The sequence below is a fragment of the Marmota monax genome, unplaced genomic scaffold (genome assembly GCF_021218885.2).
Source record: "Marmota monax isolate L192 unplaced genomic scaffold, Marmota_monax_Labrador192_F-V1.1 WCK01_AAM20220418_F8-fsc00008, whole genome shotgun sequence".
Lineage (NCBI taxonomy): Eukaryota > Metazoa > Chordata > Mammalia > Rodentia > Sciuridae > Marmota > Marmota monax.
The window spans coordinates 3,102,590-3,111,784 of NW_026694432.1; positions in this window are offsets into that span (position 1 = coordinate 3,102,590).

Genomic DNA, 9,195 nt, shown 5'->3' on the forward strand with positions numbered 1-9,195 from the left:
ATATAACTTTCACCAAGAGCAGCTCAGCATTTCTGGACCCACCTTACTGACAACACTACCTGTGGATCTGAGATATAAAAGCAACACACACCGGTACCCCTGGCAGGTTAGCTGTCACTTTTACAATGATTCAATAGACAGGTACAAGTTTTGACTACCTCATGTGTCTGCAAGTGGTATTGGGCACAGTGCTGAAACACTACTCATTATTTTATTTTAAGCTAACTTTCCTTTTATTTCTTTGTCCTTATAGTTAAGGCATTAAATTAATTTTTTAAATTCATTATGCAAGGTGTGTTAAATTATTGATACATTTTATTTCCGTATGGAAAGGAGCATTCTAAAATATTTGTACTAATATGGGACATTGGGTCTGAAGGAGTGGAAAGTCATTGTTTTGTCTATTTCTCTCAGCTGTGAGAAATGAGAAGTTCTGAGCTGTGGTCCAGTCCCTGGGACCTGGAATGAAAGTACATTTGCCCTGTTTCTAGCCCAGTCTTTGCTGCATGGTTTTCCTAAAGAGGGTAACCATTTTTGAAGGAGAGGGAGGTAGCCTGATACCCTGCAAAGGGCCACAGCCTCGGCCCAAGATCTGCTTTGACTACTTGCTGGAGATTTTTCCTTGGGCATGTCACCTGACCCTCAGTCCTAGTGGCTTCATCTGGGAAATGGGGACAGAGGTGATTGCATTTATAGAGTTGGAATGGCCATCAGCTCAGACAGCCGACCTGGAATGCTTCATATTTGTTAAATCATCATCAACAAGTGTCATCAGGTTCTTGAAAGAGGCAAGAAGCATGTGGCCTAAATCTCCACAATCCCGACCTTCACCCAGGGGCCTAAGTGGGTAAGTGCAAGGTTATGGTTCATTCAAACATGGTCCCAGTCCTGTTCCATCCCTGATTTCACAAGTATTATCAGATGAATGTCAATCTCTTACTGAGACTCGGTTTCTCCACTGGAAAAATGCAGGAGTTGGAGCAGATCATCTCTAGTCTTGACTGGCTGGAATTTCAAGATCTTTTTCCACTTTCCAACCTCTTAGTTCAACTCTCAAGCTTTGGGGCCATCTCCTCTTTAAAAAAAAAAAAAAAGTCAAATGCTGAAGCCCACCAACCAGCATCCAACTCTGACAACTTGGCTGTGTTCAAGGGACCACTTCCATCCTTCAGGACAAGGCAAGAAGCCCCATGATGTTATAGGTGCTCCAAATACTCCCCCTCGGGCAGAAGAGGAGGCTCCCCCAGGGTAAGTGTTGACTATATTGCAGAGAGCAGGCCTCAGGGGAGATGATTGCAATGAATCAGAAAAGCAGACATGGACGTGTAGGGTTTAGACAGGATGGGTAATTGGGAGCCACCCAAGAGAACCCCAAACAAGTGGGTGGGTATACTCTGGTGGACGTGTGAATGACAGGGGAGGGGTGGAGAGATGTGCTAGAGGAAGTGTCTGGGGCCTGGCAAAGTATGTTAGGGAGTGGCCTTAGGTACATGGCACTGAGGGAAGGAGTGGGTCCAGCAGACCAGACTGTGAATCTTGGATTTAATCAGTGACTGGCATTTTATTCAGAGGATGGAAAAGTCTTGTCTCTCTGGGACACCGAGGCTCCTAAGGAATGCAGGGGGTGGCAGCAGAGCCAGAGAATTGAGGAGGCCTGGAGGGCTGAGCCAACTCTCCCAGCGGGTCCAGGCCCGCCTGCCAGAACAGGGAAAAGAAACAAACACAAGCTGAATGGAGCAGGATCAGGCACGAAGGCCCCGCTAAAGGACCCTGCTTCTCCACACTTGGCCACGCACCCTCGTGGGCTGCCGTGAAGTTCCTCCCGGACTCGCCACCCCCACCCCCTGCCAGCATGCCTGGTCCCACATTTCACAGGGACTCAGGCCAGCAAGAAGAGGTGCTCTGCCTGCAGAGGTTTATGCTCCATGAGGCCGCTCCCTCCTGCCCAGAGAAAACTGCTCAGCCTGCTGCTTTGGCTCCCAAATCACACTTCCCTTTCAGCTTTTGAATTTCAAAGCAAACCTGAGGCTGACTGCAAACAGATGGATGGGGTCATAAAAATCCCCAAGCAGGGAGCAGAGAGGCTCGTGGCTATTAAAGAGAGCTGCTTGGGAGAATGCATCCTTGCGCCCATGCTGGGTTCTTGTCTCTCTGGCCCCTGCTAGCTCTTTGCAAAGCGAATGCACCCCTGTGGGCCTTTCTCCTCTTCCCCTCTCCAAATTCTACCAGGCCTTCAAGGCTCAGTCCTTGCCCAGAATTTTCCAGGAAGCTTTTTGTGACTTCCTTTCCCAGAGCATAAACTCTCTCTCCTTGGAGCTGCTAAAGTATTAACTTCCTGTACCCCTTCGTGGGTGTTGATCACATATGTATTGCTTTTGTGGGAGAAGCAGGTGTTTTACATGTCTTACCTCTCAAGATAGATTCTAGGCTTAAGATCAGAAAACACCTTTCCTTTTTGACAAATCAGTGCTGGATACCAAGTCGATGTTGAATCAATGCCATAATGCTAACTAGATGATTTTCATGAAAAATGAAACCGTAGGTACAGGACATGGAGGTACACACCTCGGTACTCAGGAGGCTGAGGCAGAGGGATGAAAAGTTCAAGGCCAGCCTCAGCAATGTAGGGAGACCCTGTCTCAAAATTTAAAACTAAGAAGGGCTGGAAATGTAGCTCAGTGGTAGAACACCCCTAGGTTCAATCCCCAGAACCATAGATAGATAGATAAAACTTTCTGTAGCTTCACTAACAGTAGATGGAAAGTGGACAGAATGAGTGTGACCTCTACAAGCTGCTGTGGGGTTTGTGGTGATGCCACCCAGCAGGTGTCATTCATGGGGGTGGGAGGGATTTCCAGAGGGCTTGGGTATTTCCAAACAGGAAGTGACTTTATTATGGCCACAGAGTGCAGAGGAGTTGCTCTTGGCAAGCTGATTAAGGGGGTTAACTGAGTAGTTGAGTAGGCACAGGTTTTAGAATCAGACAGACTTGGGGTCCAATCTTAGTTCCACTATTTAGAGAGGTTTTTGACCCTGTGCAATGTGACTCAGCCTCCCTGAGCCTCAGTTTCATCATCCACAAATGAAAATGACAATAATGTCAATGACTCTGCAGGGTTGTTAGGTGTAGATGAGATAATGTGGTCAAGATGTACTGTCATTATCAAAGAGAGTCCTGCAGGCCAGGGAAATATCAGGAGGGAGCCAGGCCTGGCCTAGCAAGAACTGACATCCAGGATAGGTTGGAGAAACTGAGGTCTCAGAAATGCACAAGCAAGTGCTTTTGTTTACCACGGACTCGCTATGTGCCACCTGATATCTAAAGAACAAGCCGACCTTCATAGCATACTTGAGAGTGAAGAACATTGTCACTGAATTACAGATGAGGAAACCACAAGACTCTAAGAGGTTAGATGATTTGTCCAGGGTCACTCAGAGGATGTCAAACTCCAGAACCTGCAGTCTCAACCATGTTTCTAGACTTAAAAGTTAGGCATTTGAGGAAAAAGATCTAATGTCTTCTAAAACAGGATGTTACTTGGAACTTTTCCTGGTATCCACGAGTCACAACTAAAACCCTAAAGGTGAAGAAGTGCATCTCCATGCCGAAGAAGGGGGCCCCTCCACCCTGCAGGACTTGCAGAGAGATAACAAAACTGGTTCAGAACTTCATATACAAGCCCCATGTCCACTGCCAACAGATGATAGGCTGACTTCCTGAGCCCAGGGAGTCTCAGGGATATGTGACAACGAGGAGTGGACTGTCAGAGCAGAAGCTGCTGGGGGTGGGGTTGAAGGAGACTAAGAGGAACAGGGTTTTGATCACATCAAGGAAGAACAGATGGCTCTAAATAAACCCAGGCTGGCTTCCTCCTTCCCTTCCATCTCACTTCCCCTCCCATCCTGTAGGAGCCAAAAGGCACCTCCAATGAGAAGACAAAACGTGTGGACTTAGAGCTGGGGGAAAACACACCCTTTGGATTTGGTGAAAATTTTGATGAATTGTAATCAGATGAGAATTTTTAATAAGTGAAAAGGAGACTCTTCCAATACCTAATAGTGATGGGAGTCCTATTGGAGTTATATGAGGGGTCCACCAGGCATGTCTGCAGCCCATTGAAGGGATGGTTGGGGGGGAAATTAAAGTTGTTTCCTCTCTGTACCCGACCAGGTCCAACCAGATCAATGAACAGGTTACATTTGGAAATCGGGCCACTGGAGAGGGCCACACCAGGAGTACCAGGAAGGGCAAGGTAAAGAATCCAAAAGAATTACTGGGTTCTGCCCTCAGCTACCTGGGCAATCATTCTTTCCAGTTAACATGGAAGAGGGCACAGGCGACATGTCTCAGAACCCACTGTTGTGGCACTTCAGAATGATTAAATATAATTATTATTGTGGTAACTACACAGTAAGCCGAGTACAAATGTTATTCCAAGATATGACTCAAACACTCCCAAACTGAGAGTCTGAGTTATTTAAAAAAAAAAAAAACTTGCAGATTTTGTTGTGTGGACACATCCTGAGTGGGTGGACCATTAAGTCCAGATTTTGGAGTCCAGAAAGAGCCAACCTAGCTGCCAGCACCACGGGACTTTGTCAAAGGACTCTACACAAGAAACCCTTAAAAATGGCTTCCTCTGGCTTAACATAAGATCTTAATTCATAAACTTGGCACTCAAGTTCATGCCTCACATGGAGATGCCAGTATCAAACCACCAGCGACACCCACGATCTTGGCCCCTCATTTTCCCAGTGTTCCCACTGGGGCTCTGTGCAGAAATGACCCTGAGAAGTTAGTGCTACTGACCCTGTATTGACATGGATGCTGAGGGTTTGAAAGATGAGGACCTTTCCCCAGACTTCAGAGCTTGGGAGTAATTAAGACCCTTAATATGCCAGGCATGGTGGCTCATACCTGTGATCCCAGCCACTTAGAAGACTAAGGCAGGAGGATTGCAAGTTCAAGGCCAGCCTCCACAACTTTGTGAGACCCTGCATCAAAAGATAAAGGGGCCAGGGTATAGATCAATGGTAGAGTTCCTGGGGTTTAATCACCAGCACTACAAAAACCAAACACGCAAAAAAAAAAAAAAATCACACCCCCAAATTCCCATAACTACACTGGCCCAGCCTCAGCATCTGCCTTTTGATGCCTAAATCTTTGCCCTATACAGATCTTGCTCACCCTTGTCCCCCAGATAATTCCAACATTCAGAGAAGCGTCCCCTGACTCTGAACCACCTATCACACTACACTTGCTAGTCTCCTCACAGCACATGTCCGTCTGACTGCTGCAATGGCATTCAATGACATTACAGTAGGTCTATCCAGGACCTCTCCTCTGTCCACACCCACTCTCTTCGTGACCTTAGCCAGTTCTGTGAGTCTAAACACTCTGCTGAGCCCCAAACCTACACTCCAGCCCAGCCCACCTCTCCCTGATATCCTACTGCTACTGGGACCTCTGCAATTGGAGGTCAGAGAGCGTCTCCAAATTAACAAATTCAAAACTAAATTTACAATATCTATCCCAGACCTCCAGCCTGCCACCTCAGTGAAAGGTGACACCTAATCCTTCAAACCAGGCACTGCGGAGTCAGCCTTGACCACGATCCCCTCGACCTCTACCTGCTTTGCATCCTGTTGCTCTGCTAGCCTAAGACATGCAGAAATGGACCACTTCCCACCCCCACGGCCATCACTCTGAGCCACCCTCAGCCCTCCAGCCTCTCCGTCACCATTGTTGCCACCAACTCCAGGCTACACTCCGTGAGGTCATGTCAGCCTTGAAAATATAAATTAAAGCACGTCCTCCCCTGCTCAGAGTCCCCAGTGCTTTCCCATCCGATTTTGAATGGAATCACCATTGCTCAAGCCTCGTAGGCCCTCCCTGATCCAGCCTCATTCAGGGACTGACCCAGAACATTCTCATTTTACAGGTGGGAAAACTAAGTCCCTGGCAGGAGGGCAGGGTCACAGGAAGGAAGCACACAAGCTCCTTGCAGGAGGAAAGGAAGGGGCTTGCTTAGTGTGAGGGCCAAAGGAGAATCAAAGTAAGGAGAAGGAGGAGACCCGCAACAGGGGGACAGGGCAGGGGAAAGCAGCAAAGCAGCCTTGCCCAGTTTCCATCATCTGGCCCAGGTCTGCCTGCAGGAAGGGGAACATGCCATGTCTGCATGCCCATCCAGTGTAGCAGGCCCAGGACCGGCTAATATCAGGGACCTTCTTGGGCTAGGGATATAAAGCTGGAGGATGCTACAAAGCTTGGGAAGAGCATCAGCAGGAGGAAAAACCCAGGGGCCACCCAGCTTGGGAAGAAGAGTGGATACACAAGACAGCAATCAGGGAAGACTTCCTAGGGGAGGCACTGCAGGAGCTGAGCCACAAAGATGCATTCCTGGAAGATAAAGGCGCCAACTGAACAGACAGGGTTTTAGCAACTCCGTCGGCCTCATCAGGACCAGCCCTGCCAACATCACCAAGACTGCCTCTGCCAGCCCCTGGTCCCTTCCCATTCTGCTGCCACTCCCTTTCTTGTTCTTTCCCACATCTGTGGCCCTCACTCACAAGGGAAGGTCTTTGCATCCTACTTCATTGAGGCTTTGATTTGAATTTCATCCATTCTCTGCCCTGCTCCAGCACCCATCGGCCAGACAAACCAACCACTTCCACACAACACCCTGCCTGTCTCAGCCAATGGAGGAGCCCTCCTCCTTCACAGGTGGCCCCTCCACTCACGGCTAGGACCCTGACCCTCTCCTTGCACCTGCTCCAGCATCTTGAGCCTTTGGTCACCCCTCTCTCCTTCACCCTTGGCCTCTCCTCCTTCCTGGGTTCCTTCTGCCAGTGGAAAGCTCCCATAGATTCCACCCCTCAATGCCAAGTTAACTTATTAAAGACAACTCAATCACAGATTGAGAACCTGGACGTGTACCTTCTGAGTTCTCTGAAGATCGTCTGTTTCCAAAGCCAGGCTGACTTCCTTACAGACTCCTACTAAGAGAGGGAAAAAAAACAGTAAAGTTACTATTATTGTATTTGAATAAAATCAGCCATGGGGGCTGCCTTGTTAAAGGTGCACCACCATCAGGGAGCAGACGCCTGGAGGCAAGGCATCCTGGGTGGCATCCTGAGGCATCTCACTCCAAAGGAGGGACATGCAGCAGCAGCCCGCATGCAGGTGCTCCTTCATGGACCCCAGGATCCAGGGGATCATTCAGCTGTGGATCCGGGGGATTCAGTCTGCACCAGGAACTTCTATTTGGTTGAAGTCTGCTTCAAGCACTTTGCAAACTAACACGTTTTCATGAACGTCATTAGTATGCACTGAGGAGAAAAGAAATAAGATGGTGAAATTATTATTAACATGCATGTTTTTATATCACTCAAATAAAGAATCAAGTTCACCTCTTTCATTAAACCAGTTGCTGATATTTGTCTTGACCTCATTTAATGCACTATTTGGTGACTTCATTTAATAAAGCTACCTTCCCTGTTCAGCTGCCCCTTTTGATCACAAATTAGATTCTATCATGTGCAGACTACTGAAGAGAGTCAGCAAGTCTTTTTTTTTTTTTTTTTCATTTGTCAGCTTCATTTTCTAAAGACAATCTAAGGTTGCCCTTAATAAATGTGTTGAGCAAATGTATATTTGCCTCTTAGATTTAGAGTGAATTTTAGAAATCAGAATTTGATTTAAAAACCAATCTCAAATGATGCCATTCCCACCTCCACTAGACTGTGAGCTCCTGAGAAGAGCAAGATCATCTGTAACCCACATCTGCACTTAGCAGAGAACCCGTCCTGTATCAGTCAGTAACCACCATAACCATGCTGCATAACAAACCACCCCAAAATCATCAGTTCACAATAATAGGCATTCATTCTGTTCCATGAGTTGCTTTCAGGTCATTTTCATCTTGAGTGTTCTGGTCTGGATTCCACTGTGGGGTTGGGGAGGCGTGTGTCAGTGTCCACACTGTGGGACAGCTGGCTCTGGTCCATGAGTGTTCCTTCTTGGACAGGCTGGAAGAGTAGTGAGTTTCTAGAGCATGTCCTGTGGCAATCACCAAAACACAACCTCCTTTAAGTCCACAGACTCTCTATTGGCCAAACCAAGTCATATGGCCAAACCCAGCATCGGTGGAAGAAGCAGTGGAAGTGGCAGAGTGTGGCTGTGTTGTCCTTTTATAATGGAGTAAAAAAATTGGATCAGAAATTTAAATTATCCCAAAAGCCCATAAATATTAATAACATTAGGGAATGTGTGAAATCCCTGCTCCACCTGTTCCCAGCCACATGGATTTAGGCTCCCTGCTTAGCATCTCTGAGACTCAGTCTCCACCTCTACAAAACGGAGAAAATCATGTTTCTCTGGCACTTAGGTGCTTGTCCAGATTCCTGTTGCAAGTCACAGGCAGACACACGACTTGAATGCAGACCTGCGTCCATTCGATCCAGAGTGATAAGGGAGTCTTGGAAAGAGCCCTGGGCTGGAGATCATACACACCTGAGGGCTACCATGAGCTTGCCGTGTGACCTTGACAGTGTCCCTTACCCTGTTTGTACTTCAGGTGTTTCCTCTACACCACAGGAGGCTGCACCAGACCAGAGCTGGGTTCCAATGTCCCATATCCTCTCTAAACTCTCACATCCATTCAACAAATATTTAACCAGCCACAGGCAAGTCTTCAAGTTAGATCCTGGGGACAGGGCAAGGATTTGGACCACAGCCACCTAACTCCTTGAAAAATCTTCCATTCGCTCAGCCCTTTCTCCAGGCCTGCCTCTGAGGACTAAGCTCCTGCAGGAGGAGTTAGAATGGGGCAGTGGGGACTGTGCTATGTTGTCGTCATTACCCTCAACTGGGCTCTCAGTGCTGCCCAGAATTCCCACTGCTTGATCCACTCACTGCCCCTTCCCCACTCCAGTGGCCATTGCAGTTTCCCCCATCCCCAAATCTCTGACACCCTGCCTCCTCCCTCAGTCTGGGTAGGAAACCTGGCCTCCTGCATCAAAGCTAAAGTTGAAGCTCTCAAACAAAAGCTCTGCTTCCTCCACACGTGCCTGCCTGCCCCTCCCAAGGTATTCCTACCACCTGGGCTTGGAGAGAGGGCGCTGCCTTCCCACCTTGGCAGGGATTCACATGATCCATCTCCCCGTTTCTCAACTGCTCCCTCTCAACTAGATCAC